Source organism: Sinohyriopsis cumingii, chromosome 5, assembly GCF_028554795.1.
Source record: "Sinohyriopsis cumingii isolate HCF-2022 chromosome 5, ASM2855479v2, whole genome shotgun sequence".
Lineage (NCBI taxonomy): Eukaryota > Metazoa > Mollusca > Bivalvia > Unionida > Unionidae > Sinohyriopsis > Sinohyriopsis cumingii.
In genome coordinates this window covers 76,596,965-76,610,504 of record NC_142965.1, presented here as the reverse complement: position 1 = coordinate 76,610,504, position 13,540 = coordinate 76,596,965, and the positions used below count along the sequence as shown (strand labels likewise).

Below are 13,540 nucleotides of genomic sequence, written 5' to 3'. Positions count from 1 at the left end.
CATAAACGTGTTGTTCGTGTCATGTCCAGACTAGATTTATCATAAACGTATTGTACGTGCCATGTCCAGACTTGAATTATCATAAACGTGTTGCTCGTGCCATGTCCAGTCTTGATTTATTATAAACGTGTTGTTCGTGCCATGTCCAGACTTGAATTATCATAAACGTGTTGTTCGTGCCATGTCCAGACTTGATTTATCATAAACGTGTTGTTCGTGCCATGTCCAGACTTGATTTATCATAAACGTGTTGTTCGTGCCATGTCCAGACTTGATCTATCATAAACGTGTTGTTCGTGCCATGTCCAGACTTGATTTATCATAAACGTGTTGTTCGTGCCATGTACTGTTGTTTGGCAAGTGTCTATGGCATGCATATTTTTCTAATTGCGGACTGTTTCGATGGCATAGTGGTTAGAACGTCCCGTTAGGATGTGGGAGGTCGCGGGTTTGAACCCCAGACGAGTCATATCCATGACTTATAAAAATGGTATTACCAGCAGCCTCGCATTAAGAGGTTAGTGTTAAGACTGATCGGCTTTGTGTCAGAGTAATCTGACTGGGTGGGACATGATGCTACGTGTCTACAGCATGATGCCCGAGTGCTAGACATCCCTATAAACTGACACAGTGCAGACATCGTTGTGATATGAATGACAAATGTTTAAAGCTACGTAAATATATAAGTCATACACACATGTTTCTAATGGCAACTCTAAGTACTTTCTTTCTTGCAAACCACAAAATTGCATATAAGCCTGATTTAGTTGAAGTGTTGCCGGATGTTATGATGTTAGTGGCTTGTAAGGGAGGATTCCCGCCATATGATAAAGATACACTAATGTTTAAACCAAAACACGGTAACAAAAGGGATGCGTGTAATGGATGTAGGTTAAGAACTTGTATCGGATAAATTCGTTAACGTTTGCTTAAGAAAAAAGTGCATTAAGTATGGAATATTATTTTTTGATAACATTTTTTAAAAAAGTTAACGGAATCTGATAATTTGTTTCTTTTTCCAAGCTTTTATACATTTATTGATTTGAACTAGAATTAAGCTAAGGCCATAAATTAATAGAGAAACGAGACTATTAGTTTCATTGATTCATTCTAGTTGTGCATAAAAGTAAAGAATGTCAAAACTAGGTCATTGAATGACTCCTCCCCAATTATTCCAAAGTACAAATCTGTTCCTGTCATGAATGATTCAGAATGAAAATTACAGCCAAACAACAGCCCTAAATTTAGATGTGAATTACTTGCCTGTGTAACGACTTGGAAGCATTCTATCCTGGTCTAACATGTCATAGGAATGCAATTTATAAATTTACTCTTATATCATACCACAATAATGCATTAGCAGTGAGTAATAACTAGAAATGTTCAATATAGTCAAAACATAAATTCATAAGTTATATACCAACATGTCGTCGTACCAAACATTGAAACTTGACTTTCAATGTCTGCGTACATGAGAGCACAGTGTTTGCAATTTCAACATGAAGCACACCATTCAAAATTTGAATCCTAAATAACAAAGTTATATATTGACAGAGTATGAAATACGAGACTATGCCTGGTTAGCAATCAGTTTGAAACAAGGTTTTAAAAATGGCAGTAATTGTAAATGTAAATTTCAAATGTAAAATTATATTCTCAAATCATTTTATAGGTAATTTGCTCAAGGCTGTATAAGAAGTTAATCCACGTCACAAGACAACTGTTTACATAGATACCGGTCAGATTGCACAGGCTATGTACTATACCTTTACATGTGCAGCCAATAAGATGTAAATTAGGAACTGAAATGTTACCCACTTCCCCTCCTCGAACAAAGTTGATAATAACCCTCGTGATTGATGAATATTTATCTTTTTGATCACCATCAATATTAATTGAATTTAGAGCAATCACAAGTTTCTAATTTAATTTGGACACAAATGACAAGGATTAAAAAGATCATTATCTAAGACACCAGAGCAAGATGAAGTTGACAAACTATGTGATAAATATGTTTATTCAGTCAAAAATAAACTGTGTATTGCATACGTAGACAACACATTCCAGCAACAGTAAGCATCATGTGCACAATAAAGAATGAATATTCAAAACACCTCTGCTATAACAAATATACTTACTTGTGAATCAAAATTAGGGCATTTAAATGTCCAAAATGCTTACGTTACTTGAGATTATTCATAATTACCTGCAATAGCACAATATGTGGACAAATGAACGTTACACTGGTGTGGTGAATGAAAAACGACATATAAATAACATGTCAAAAATAGCACGTGAAAGAGAAGTAGGCCCACTTGTGGCACTTACAACATTCTTCGTTTGTTTCAGGGTAACGTTTCAATGTTGGGGAACTTAAACTCAGTTTAAAGATTGGAATGTCTCTCATTAAGTCATACATTTCAATATAATTTTTTGTGCTATCAAGTGTTTTTATTTCTATTCACTATTTTAATGTGGAATAGGTAGGGGTATTCACTATTATTATGTGGAATAGGATGGCGTATTCAATATTTGTATGTGGTGTAGAGTGAGCTACTTACTAGTTTTATGTGGAATAGGTTGGGGTATTCACTATGATTATGTGGAATAGGACTTCGTATTCAATATTTTGTATGTGGTATAGGGTGAGGTATTTCCTAGTTTTATGTGGAATAGGGTGGGACATTCACCATGTTTATGTGTAGAGTAGGGTGGCTTATTCAGTATTTAATGTGGAATTGGGTGGCGTATTAACTATTTTATTAGGAATAGGGTGGGATATTCACTGTTTTATGTGGAATAGGGTGGGTTATTCACTATGTTTAACAGGGTGGGATATTCACTATTGTATGTGGAATAGGGTGAGGATTCACTATTTTGTTTGGAATTGGGTGGAGTAAATTCAAATGTTGACACATTCTTTGCGTGTTATGATTTTTAAATTAAAAAATATGGTGATTTACACATGTAAATTTAACTTTATTGCATTTAGCATATTTTTTACCACAAGATTGATATCGGCAGAACTGAAAAAGAAAACTTATAAGGATATTGTTCATATATTCTATGTTACTATTGAGGGAAAGGCATATTATAACCAATAATGTTTCATGTTATTGTTTCTGAAAATCGTAGACGTTTAATCAAGCTACAGCACTGTGTCGTTTTTTTAATGTCAGTACCTTAAATGGATATTCGGAAACATAAACCTTAATATGCGTCCTATTGTCAGGGTAGAATAAAATCATAAAAGTTGCCCATAAATATTGATCTCAAAGGGTTTTAAAACATGGCAGATAACATGCAGGACGAAATACAAGTCATTTCTTATTCACGTCTGTGGATACGTCTCATTGTCTTGACAGCTTTATTTCAACTCTGAAGCAAAAGTTTACTTCATGAACTTGAGTCAAATGAATAATCTCCGTTATATTTACTCCTTTTGTTGCACGATATGGATGCAAGACAAAACTCGTTTACTTTTCTGATGCTCTAAAAGTGACGAACTTAAGAGAGGTGTGAGAGTCAAATGAATTTAATATATAAGCAGTATATGTTAGATTGTTTTCGTGAAAAGTAAATGATGGACATTAGAGTTACCTACGTAGGGATATATATAACGTTAGCATTTGAATGGTGCTATTTTGTCTAGTCGAAGGTAGCTTATAGAGAATGTGAAAATTAGTTTTATATTGGCAAACTATCCGGGAGTAGATAAATCGCAATGCAAATTCCAAAACATTGAAGACAGTTTGACAAATACATTTTTATGTTTTTAACCCAATGTTTATTATCTTGTTGGAAAAGCGCCATATAGAGTGAGCTTAAGTTATGACTGTATAATCACGGATATGCGCTAACGTTGTATGTCATCGTTCCATAATTTCATACATAATTTAAAAGGCATATACCCAAGTTCTTTTGTTGTTTATTAGAAAAGTTATGAGTTTTAATTGTTTTACGCATTTCTTGGGTTTTAGGAATCTCAGAGCACAGAAAAAAGTAACACCGAAGTTTATAATTGAAGATCCCCCGAAATAAACCACCATCCCATTTTCATCACACCCAAGGAATGAAACGCCTACCTTATCGAGGCGTATAGGTCCGTATGTATCCATTATAGTGTGTCCAAGTAAAATAAAACAGTACATGAATAATCCAACGACTGTTAGGAAAATCGAAACAACTTAATTTACGAAGGTTTTCAGTCAAACAGTAATTTACGATATTCAAAGCAACACACCCTCCATTTTTAGAAATTGCACCGCTTCTGATGTCTTTATTAAAATAACTTGAGTAAAAAATTATGTCGTTGCTTCTAAAAAATTCCAACGGTCATTGCCTCTACCTTATAGGCAGCCGAACCATCCGTGTCACATGATGCAAATGAACTTTGTATTTATAAACAAAAACCTCACGGTTCTTGAAAATATAAGGAAGCAGTGTTTTCCAACGAAGAAGAACCTATCACATAGACATGTTGGCGTTCACTGTTGGTGCACAGTTATTCTACACTAAATATTTTTATCTTTTGTTATATAAAACATCCCATTTACTGATCCAAAATACCAATCACGTGACTATCATTGATATTGTATGGCAGGTTATAGTTGATAGGATGTGCTGGCATCGAGAGAAGAACTATACTCAATCACAGCAGTGAGAAATCCTGAATCTATGTAGTGAGCAAGGTTTTATGTAGTAATATAGTAACACTAATAGGTAGTTCATGCAGTACGGATTTATAAAATAATAAAACATTAGCACATTTTAAAAATCGGACAATGATCTCCATATTGAATATACCTACCCGTTGTATGTACTACTAATCGTTATAACTATACGTACACAAGCATGCGCAGAACGATTGTACAATTATTACCTTTAACCCATTTGTTATTCGGTTTACTTCTTGACTAAATTCCTTCATGTGAAAAAATTTCCAAGCGAACCGAAAACGTGAAAGCAGGTTGTAACCCAACATAAATGAGACTTTGTTTGAACCTTAAATGGTTAGTAGAATAAATCATGATATTTGAAACATCTGCATGATTGTAAGACAATCTATTACTCGGACAGCAAAAAGGAAGTTTTAACTGCTTGAAAAGATCTAAATGTCACGGAATAATGTCTCTCATTTATTTTGAAGTAAACAGATCGTTTTGGACAATGTGATATTTGTCGCGAATGACCGTGTGTGTGCAGAAAAGTCCTGATGTGTCTGCATGTGTGTGTGTGTGTGTGTGTGTGTGTGTGTGTGTGTTGTCGAGTACCTCTGTCAGTTCTGTTTAATGCTCAGTGGTGTTTATATAAATATTGTATATATTCACTAGTCTTAAGATTGGAATCTATCGTGCAGATATTCCAGTTTCATGAGTCTGGAGGGAAATAGGTTGGTCCCGAAAGCTAAATACATGATTCAGAAAAAAATGGAGCGATTAATTTTGCTGCCTTCCTCAATTTTTGTTGCTACAATTATAGTCAAGATACCTATACCAATTGTTAGGTATACCTTTCCTTTATATGCACACTGTTTTGTTTTTAAATTTTAAATTACATTTAATTTGTTCTTTACACTGTTGTTGTAATTTCCTGAAATAGATGAATGTTTGTTTGCAAAAGCTATATTCGTGTAAAATTACATATTTTAATGCTGAAGAATATTATTGACTTTTATCATTACACATGTACAACGGTACCAATGTGTGTACGTACGGACCTGCAGCACAAAAGAAAATTAAAGCGTTTCTGCAAATTCTTCTTATATCTCTTTCTCTTTCACTATCTCTCTCTCTCTTTATATATATATATATATATATATATATATATATATATATATATATATATATATATATATATATATATATATATATATAGAGAGAGAGAGAGAGAGTTTCATTTCGGATCTAGTAGAACAGTAAATCAAATTTTAGTTACTTGTTTAATTAATAATCATAACTGCTACAAGTTCATCATTCATTTGTAGATGTATAGTGTAGAGCAATTCAATACCTGGGTTATCAGCGAATTATGCTTTAGCAGCATGGTATTGAATAAGTTCAATGACTTACCGGTTGGTCTATTAACAACACAAAGCAGATAATAAACCGCCATCTGCGGAGACGTGGCAAAAGCCGAGATCATTAGTCGATAGCAACGTTGTGTCAGTTTTAACTCCGAAGGATCCCGATGACCGAGTGATCTAAGATGATACAGAACACTGACATCTCACCTCTGTATGCATTGACAAAGCAGCTTCCATAGTATACTTGGTTTTTTTTTCCGGGGTTTTCTCGGGTCCTTCCTCTGCTTAATAAGCTGGGAGCAACGCAACGAAAATTTTCCTTAATCCCACAATGCCAAACAAACGATTTTCATACGGTGCAGATTTAATCGAGATAACAGAGCTAGGTGTGGATTCTTTCTCACGGATGACTATTGTGGCTTCTTTACCAGTCAGTAACAAAATTATCCGTCGAATTTCTTCAGTCATATTTACTATGTCGTATGCGCCAGCAGGAAGGTCAACCTGTTATCATGTTGACCATCATACCATCATCCATCAAAGACACAAATATTCGCGGACAGACCACCAAAACGGCTGTGATCGGATATAAGGCATCTCTAATAACTCGCAGCGATGGGAGTGCGGTCGCATGTGTGCGTGTTTCAACGGCTATAACAGGTGCATACAGAGTCACGATTGATTCTGGTTTCGTTGATGAGACCGTGGTCATTTAGGTAACGCAGCCTGTTGCATCGCAGCATATATTTCGTGTAACACACACATCGTCTCAAACGTTTCAGAATTCGTTACCCTTGTACGAACTTCGTTCGTCGTATACCTCATTGATATTTGCATCAAGTTTACGTATCAGCGCGAAAATCTGTATTTCTGTCCATTACAAGTTTAGTGATCAGTCGCAAATCGATGTTGCTTCATTAATGACTTCTGGTGCGTTGTTGACCTCGCGAACTAATCCCGCGAGTGTTTCCAATCGATACGCAGGGTCATTAGTGTTTCACATTCCACCGAGACCTTCATCGTATTTTAGTTGTTGCTTCAGATCGTTTTTGGTGTGTGTACAGCAAGTCTTTGTTTTGTCTGGGTAAGAAATGTTGTTCTTTTTTATAACTTTTTATTACTTGGTTCTGACGCCAATTACTTGCTTGTTCACGATGCCATCTGGATTATTATTCCGGCGTGAGAAGTACGTTGCAGGTTGGTGCTCTATCCACTGTTTTATTTCTTCATTTTCTTTTTCGTCTTCATGTTCTCCATATTCAAATGTAGCTACCTGTGTTACAATGATTGGTTGAGATTTTCACCACTTAGGACTTTATCGTTGTGACAAATCTTTTTGCAATTGCAACACTGACTGAGGCGTGTACAGTGCCAAATAATCTCTACATAAAGTTTCAACATTTTTAGCTCTTTCACCCATATATGCATTAAACGTTTGCAAAACCCGATTCCACAAAACACCGATACATTGTTACTTTCCAGTAAACTCCCTGAACACTATTTTGAGCCAATCAATGTTTAAGTCTTTATTATTTGCATTTGATGGCATTTTTATCATGTACTATTTCCAGCTAAGAGTCATGTTAAGTGCAAAACGTATCTGTTATATACAAATCGTCTGCCGAACTCTTTTATCAAAGCATTGAACCAATGTTAGCATAAGTGACTGGTATTCGAGTGGCACTCCTGACATCCTTCTGACTGCTTCTCTAACGTCTTCATCAAGTACATAGGTGACTTTTGTAAATGCACCAGATGATTTTCTAATATTACCAAGGACATCTTGGACTCCTTTAATAACCTGTGGCAAGCGTTAAATAGTATCTGCATTGGTAATCTTGATATCTTCTCTGCGCTAATTATCTTACGGACTGGACCCGATTGTCTTTCTTTTCCCGTTAGCGCTGCCACTTGTTGTATGGTTGCTCTTGCGGCCTGTTTAAGATCTTCGACACGACCGTCTATTTATTTTGTTGAATGAATCAGTAGTACTAATGAAGTTCAAAGCCACCTGTTATGCCTTCTCGCACAGTTTGTAGCGACTCGTACATATCTTTGACTTTTGGCGACCTTCTATACTATTTTGAATCAATTCCTGGTGTTAACGTGTGGATTTCACAACGTCACTTCTTATAGTCTTTTATGACATCACTGGCAGACACTTTTTTATTGTTATGATTGTTAAATTGACGCGCGAGACACGTTTATTTGTCCCGCACAATATTTACCCATGCACATTCCAGTCAAATGAAAGGTTAGAAAACTATACTAGTCATTTGTGATCAGCGCAAACATGTCACAAAATTCATCTAACATACACGTGGGTATTGTTGAGTCAAATAGGTCACATCTTTGTTTTAGTATCAATCTCCTGAAAACATTTGTGCGGGATTGACTTGATTCTCAAACATGACATCGTCGTTCAAGAAACGGTTGTTTTCCATTGTATTCAAAATCATCGATGGCGGCGCTGCCTGTCTTGTACTGAACCTTTATTGAAACTGTTTAAAACATCATGAAATGAGTGATCATCAGCCGATGGTGTAATCACGGACAACCGATCCTACTTTAACCATCGTACAATCATATTCAACAAAAGTATGTTTTCTCCTCATCCAGCAGGACCAATGATCAGGGGAACAGGTCAAAACTTACCCAAACCAAAACGTACCCAAGTCACACCTTACACAAATGGAAACGTACCCACATTAAATCATGACCCAAACTAGCTTTAAGTAATTGTATTGTGTTTCACATGACAGTGACTAGCTTGATGCGCATGATCTGTATGACTTAACATTCCCATGTTGTTTCTTTGAGGATAGTGCAATCGGATGAAAGATTTAATCATAAGTAAACGAATTAACAGCGATACCAGGGTTAAGTGTTTCAAATTTGTTTATCGTGACCTTAGTAGCCTGTACGGAAAATTCAACATTACCGAAGTTGAGTTCAGATGATGTTAATATTTTGGAGCCAGATCTTAGTGTTCACTATTCGAACTAATTGCTTATAAAACTGACAACTCAAAGCATCGGTTTAAAGTTTTTTAACATTAATAAAAGGACCTTGGCGGAACCACCGCTGTTAGTGGTATATAACTGGATGAGCGAAACAGTTGCAATAGCACAAATTGTATATCTAGTTGGGAAGATTGGTCAAGAGTCCATCCAGATGCTGCATTGGTGTACTTCTCCACTGTTTTAAGAATCTGCTCAACATCTTTATCAGTTTCGTCACCGATGGCGTTGGTGTAGCTGAGGATCAGGATCGTACCATCACCGCAGTGAATCCATTGTGTTGCAGTTTCAAATGCATCCTTGCCGCGACTAAGATGCATAACCAGATGTACATTCAGGACAACATCTGCTCAAGAGTGGACACAGTTTTGTAACACTGAAGTGATTGTAGGAATCTATTTGTTAACAGCTTTTGTGCGTCCGTACTTGATTTGTATGTTGTGGGATAATTGCCACTTTTTTCTCTAAGCTGGCCACTACAAGTATGAAATTTTAATTCATCATTTTGGGATAGCTGTTCTCTTGCACAAACATACTCAGCATCTTTAGTATCAATAGCAGATGCAATACGTTTCTATTCATCATTAATACGACGACGGCGTTGTTCATGCTCAACACGATAATTTTTTTCAAACGCATCTACTTATGCAATTATGGCAGTTTTTTCATCTCTTGGTATTTGTGTATTACGCTCACGTGCAATTTTTTTAGTTGTACTGTTGATGTTGCTCTTGCAGTAACCCGTTGTGGAATAGTGACCGGTGCTGGGGCAGGTTGATTCACTCAAATTACATGTCTCAATATTTCTAATATATCGGTTAGTTTTGTTATATTCACAGAAGCCAATAGTAATTCCAAACTGAGGAAGCAATGAAATAGGTATTTTTCAAATATCAATAAGAACAACATAACTATTAAACAGTTTACCAAACACACCTCATCAACGGTTCCTAACTACATGTAAATCTCTATTCTAGCTTACAGTCAATATGAGTTATTCGTTTATTTTCCTATTGAAGATTAAGCCAGATTAGCGTTTCTAAAAAAATCATAAACACAAATGTACATTGTGATATTTATAAATGCTCCAAAAGTGATATAAATTTTGAAAAACTGAATTGTTTCTATGGTTTGAAAATCTCACCGAGTCGTCTACACACTCCTACAAACAACCTCGATAAATATTTTTGTTTACATTAAGTAGTCTTTATTCAGTCGTGCTCATAACCTAAGCAAGGACAAAAGAAAGCGGAAACAATTTAGAAAATATATTGAACGGATGGACAATATGGTACAATGGTTTGAAAATCAAATCGTCATCAACTAGATTTCGTTGTTAGTATAGAATAACTTTCACGCAATTATGACCCAAAGTTTTAATTACTTTTGCAAAATCATACATATAATGTAATGATCATGGGGTATTGATATAATGGCAAACAACTGTAAACTGATCATTTATATACATTAAATACACGGGCCACAATGTATGAAACATATTTTAATGTATAGTTAAGCTAACGTATCGAAGTTCTTCCAAGAATATACAAAGAAAACGAATATCAAGGCCAACTGTAGACTGAATAGCAAACGTACCAATAGCCACCATCCTTTCGATTTGTAGATGTACCGATTCCGGATCGTTTAAACATATTTCATTGGTTTGCCTTTACATTTCCAGTCATTGACTTTAATGTTTGAACAATTTCGAATTTGGCAATGAACATCATACATTTGTATGGAATAAAATAACAAACAAGTAACGGAAGTACGCATCTTTCCAGAGAACAAATCAAGTATAGTATCCTTAGGTGCTAATAATAGGATCGAACATAATCGTGAATGGCGCAGAATGGAAATACACTTATAATGAGAAATAAATCAACTTATGGGTTAAGGTCATAATTTAGTGACAGTATAAGACAATTTATTGAAAGCAAGAAAAAATTGTCGTAATCCTATGAAACTATTGAACATTTTCGGTTCCTCAGTGCAACAGAATCTGTAATCACAAAAGACTTTCACAAAAATAAATACCGCAATGGTTGAAGTTACACAATTCATTTATAATAATATTCTCACATTGCAATATGTTCGCGAAATAAATATGACCGCTTCGGTGGCCTAGTGGTTAAAGCGTCTGCCTTGAATGTAGGAGGTTGCGGGTTTTAACCCCGGCTGAATCATACGAAATATTTATAAAATGGTATTAAAAGCTGCCATTAAGATGTTAGTGTTAGGAGGACGTTATGTTACATATCTGCGACTTGATGACTCAGTGACAGACATCACAATAAACAACCACACTGCACAGATCATAGCGATATGTCTGAAAAATTGTTATAAGTACGTTAAAAATCCATATCACACACACATACAGGAAACTCTTTATAACTCGATCAGGCATAGTGACAACTGTCTAATAAAGTTACAAGGGAATAAGGTTAGAATGTAAGTGATAAATATGATATTATATGTTTAATTATAACGAATATGATACTTGATTTTCATACTTGGTCTCACTTTCGATGATTTCATAAGAGCCACGTACAGAGGGAATCATGGTGCTGGCACGTCAATGCTTGTAACGATGAATTAGACACTGACAGAAGATTGGAAATGGACTGCGTGATGTTCAAAATACTTGACTCAAATATATGCACCTCAAGGACTCTGTCGTAGTTTCTGGTGTTATCTGACGTGCATACTCCAGAGACAATGACATTTAGACAGCATTTAACAATTTATGGAAACTTATCTAGAATTGCTATATGTTATGTAGTAATAAAAATGGGAGCTAATTGAATTGTATACTTTTCTGACAGCTTTTATAATGGTTGCTGTCAAATTATATCATTACCAAAAATAACACTTCAGAAAACATTGCCAGTGTGCACATCATACTTAAACATATGCGTATAGTTTGCTCAGGTTGATAACAAAAATGCAGTAATCGGACCATCAATAAATGTTTGATGAATACATTAACAGCTTTTCGTTTGTCAGAATGGAATTTACACAAACATCCGTGAAATAGGAGACAATTTATGTCACGCTGTGTATGATCACGTGTGCGCATGCGCCTGCGAATATGTAAACTTTAATTAATGCTAGTGATTTTGTATTTTGCCACCTCTGGAAACTAACTGCATTGCGGTTTTAATATTGTCTTTTTCCTTTTTAGCTCGTCGTGTAAAATACAAAGCCTTACAAAGCATGTAATATATATTCAAATCCAATCATCTTAGATCTAGAACAATTTACACGTGTGGAGGAGAAGAGCTTTATAATATCTGCCCCAACCTGCATGTCTTATTTAAAAAGCAAAATGTTCGCTAGCTTCGTACGAGTGTCATGGGCGAAAGTTTGCTTGGTTATTGGGAAATAAATTCATCCATAAATGTTAAAATTTGTTTGTTCATAACATAATGTAAAACAAAATCAAACGGTCATTATTGACGAAACCGACGTCAGCGTTTATAATATAGAAAAATATAGTGCTTGAACCAGATTCTTTCAGTACATACAGTATTTATCTGCTTTGGTAAATTTCATGCCTAACTCTTGTTGTTCTTTGTTGTTTCATATTGTTAATATAAAGACTGAAATTAGTAAAAATATGGAGCAATATTTCATCAAGCAAATTAAATTTGTACAATTATAAAGACGGAGCAGATAACAATTTCATTGGTCGAATCATAGTCATCATTTTATTGTGTACTGTTATGGTTGCATATAACTTTGAAGTTTGTACTTCATACAGGCATCACTAGACCGATTTATATATCTGGTGGCCGCCATTGATCTTGGCAGAACATTTTATAGTTGGGCATATTCATTCTGGCACGAATATAAGGAAAATCTATCAAAGATCTGTACGCAATTTTGGAATGATGAGCACCGTTTTTCTGAAAAGTCGGCAACTACGGTCCTTATATGTCCCGATGGAAGGACACTGAAAGCATTTGGATACGATACGGAGGAACAATATGCTAAACGTATAAATCGTAAAGAATGTTACTACTTTGGAAGGTTCAAGATGGCTCTATTTACAAACAAAGTATTTGACGATAATATTCCTATTCAAGCATGTCCTCTGTGTACCGTTAATGATGACTAGGGTAACAAATACACTAAATGTCCCCTTCTTACTATACGTTTATAGGCTAAAAGTTATGATTTGCTTTTGAGAAATGTTTTATTCTTATTACATTTTTCATACTGCATGGTTCACAAAAATAATGGTAATTTTGTCAGGCATTCAGCTTGCAAAGAAAACGAAACAACTTTTTTATTTAGAATTTTTGTAACAAATAAGCAATATAGTAGATGAGAACAGGCCTTATATGGTATACTACTGCGCTATAATGTTCAATACTGAAAAACACGACAAAAGATAGTGGAGATATGACCCAATATGACCGTGTAAAACAAAGAAGTTTTTGCTTGAAAATATTGAAAATTCGCATGACAAGATGGGCCAAAGAAGGATGAT

General features: G+C 35.2%; 1 long non-coding RNA gene across 1 annotated transcript in view; it reads right to left on the bottom strand.

Moving 5' to 3' along the window:
- Positions 1-4,784, bottom strand: part of LOC149799493 (uncharacterized) — a 93,506-nt gene extending 88,722 nt beyond the window's left edge. The window contains exon 1 of the long non-coding RNA XR_016420908.1: positions 4,086-4,784. This is a non-coding gene — a long non-coding RNA (uncharacterized LOC149799493). The remainder of the gene's footprint in view (positions 1-4,085) is intronic.
- Positions 4,785-13,540: the final 8,756 nt, after the last annotated feature.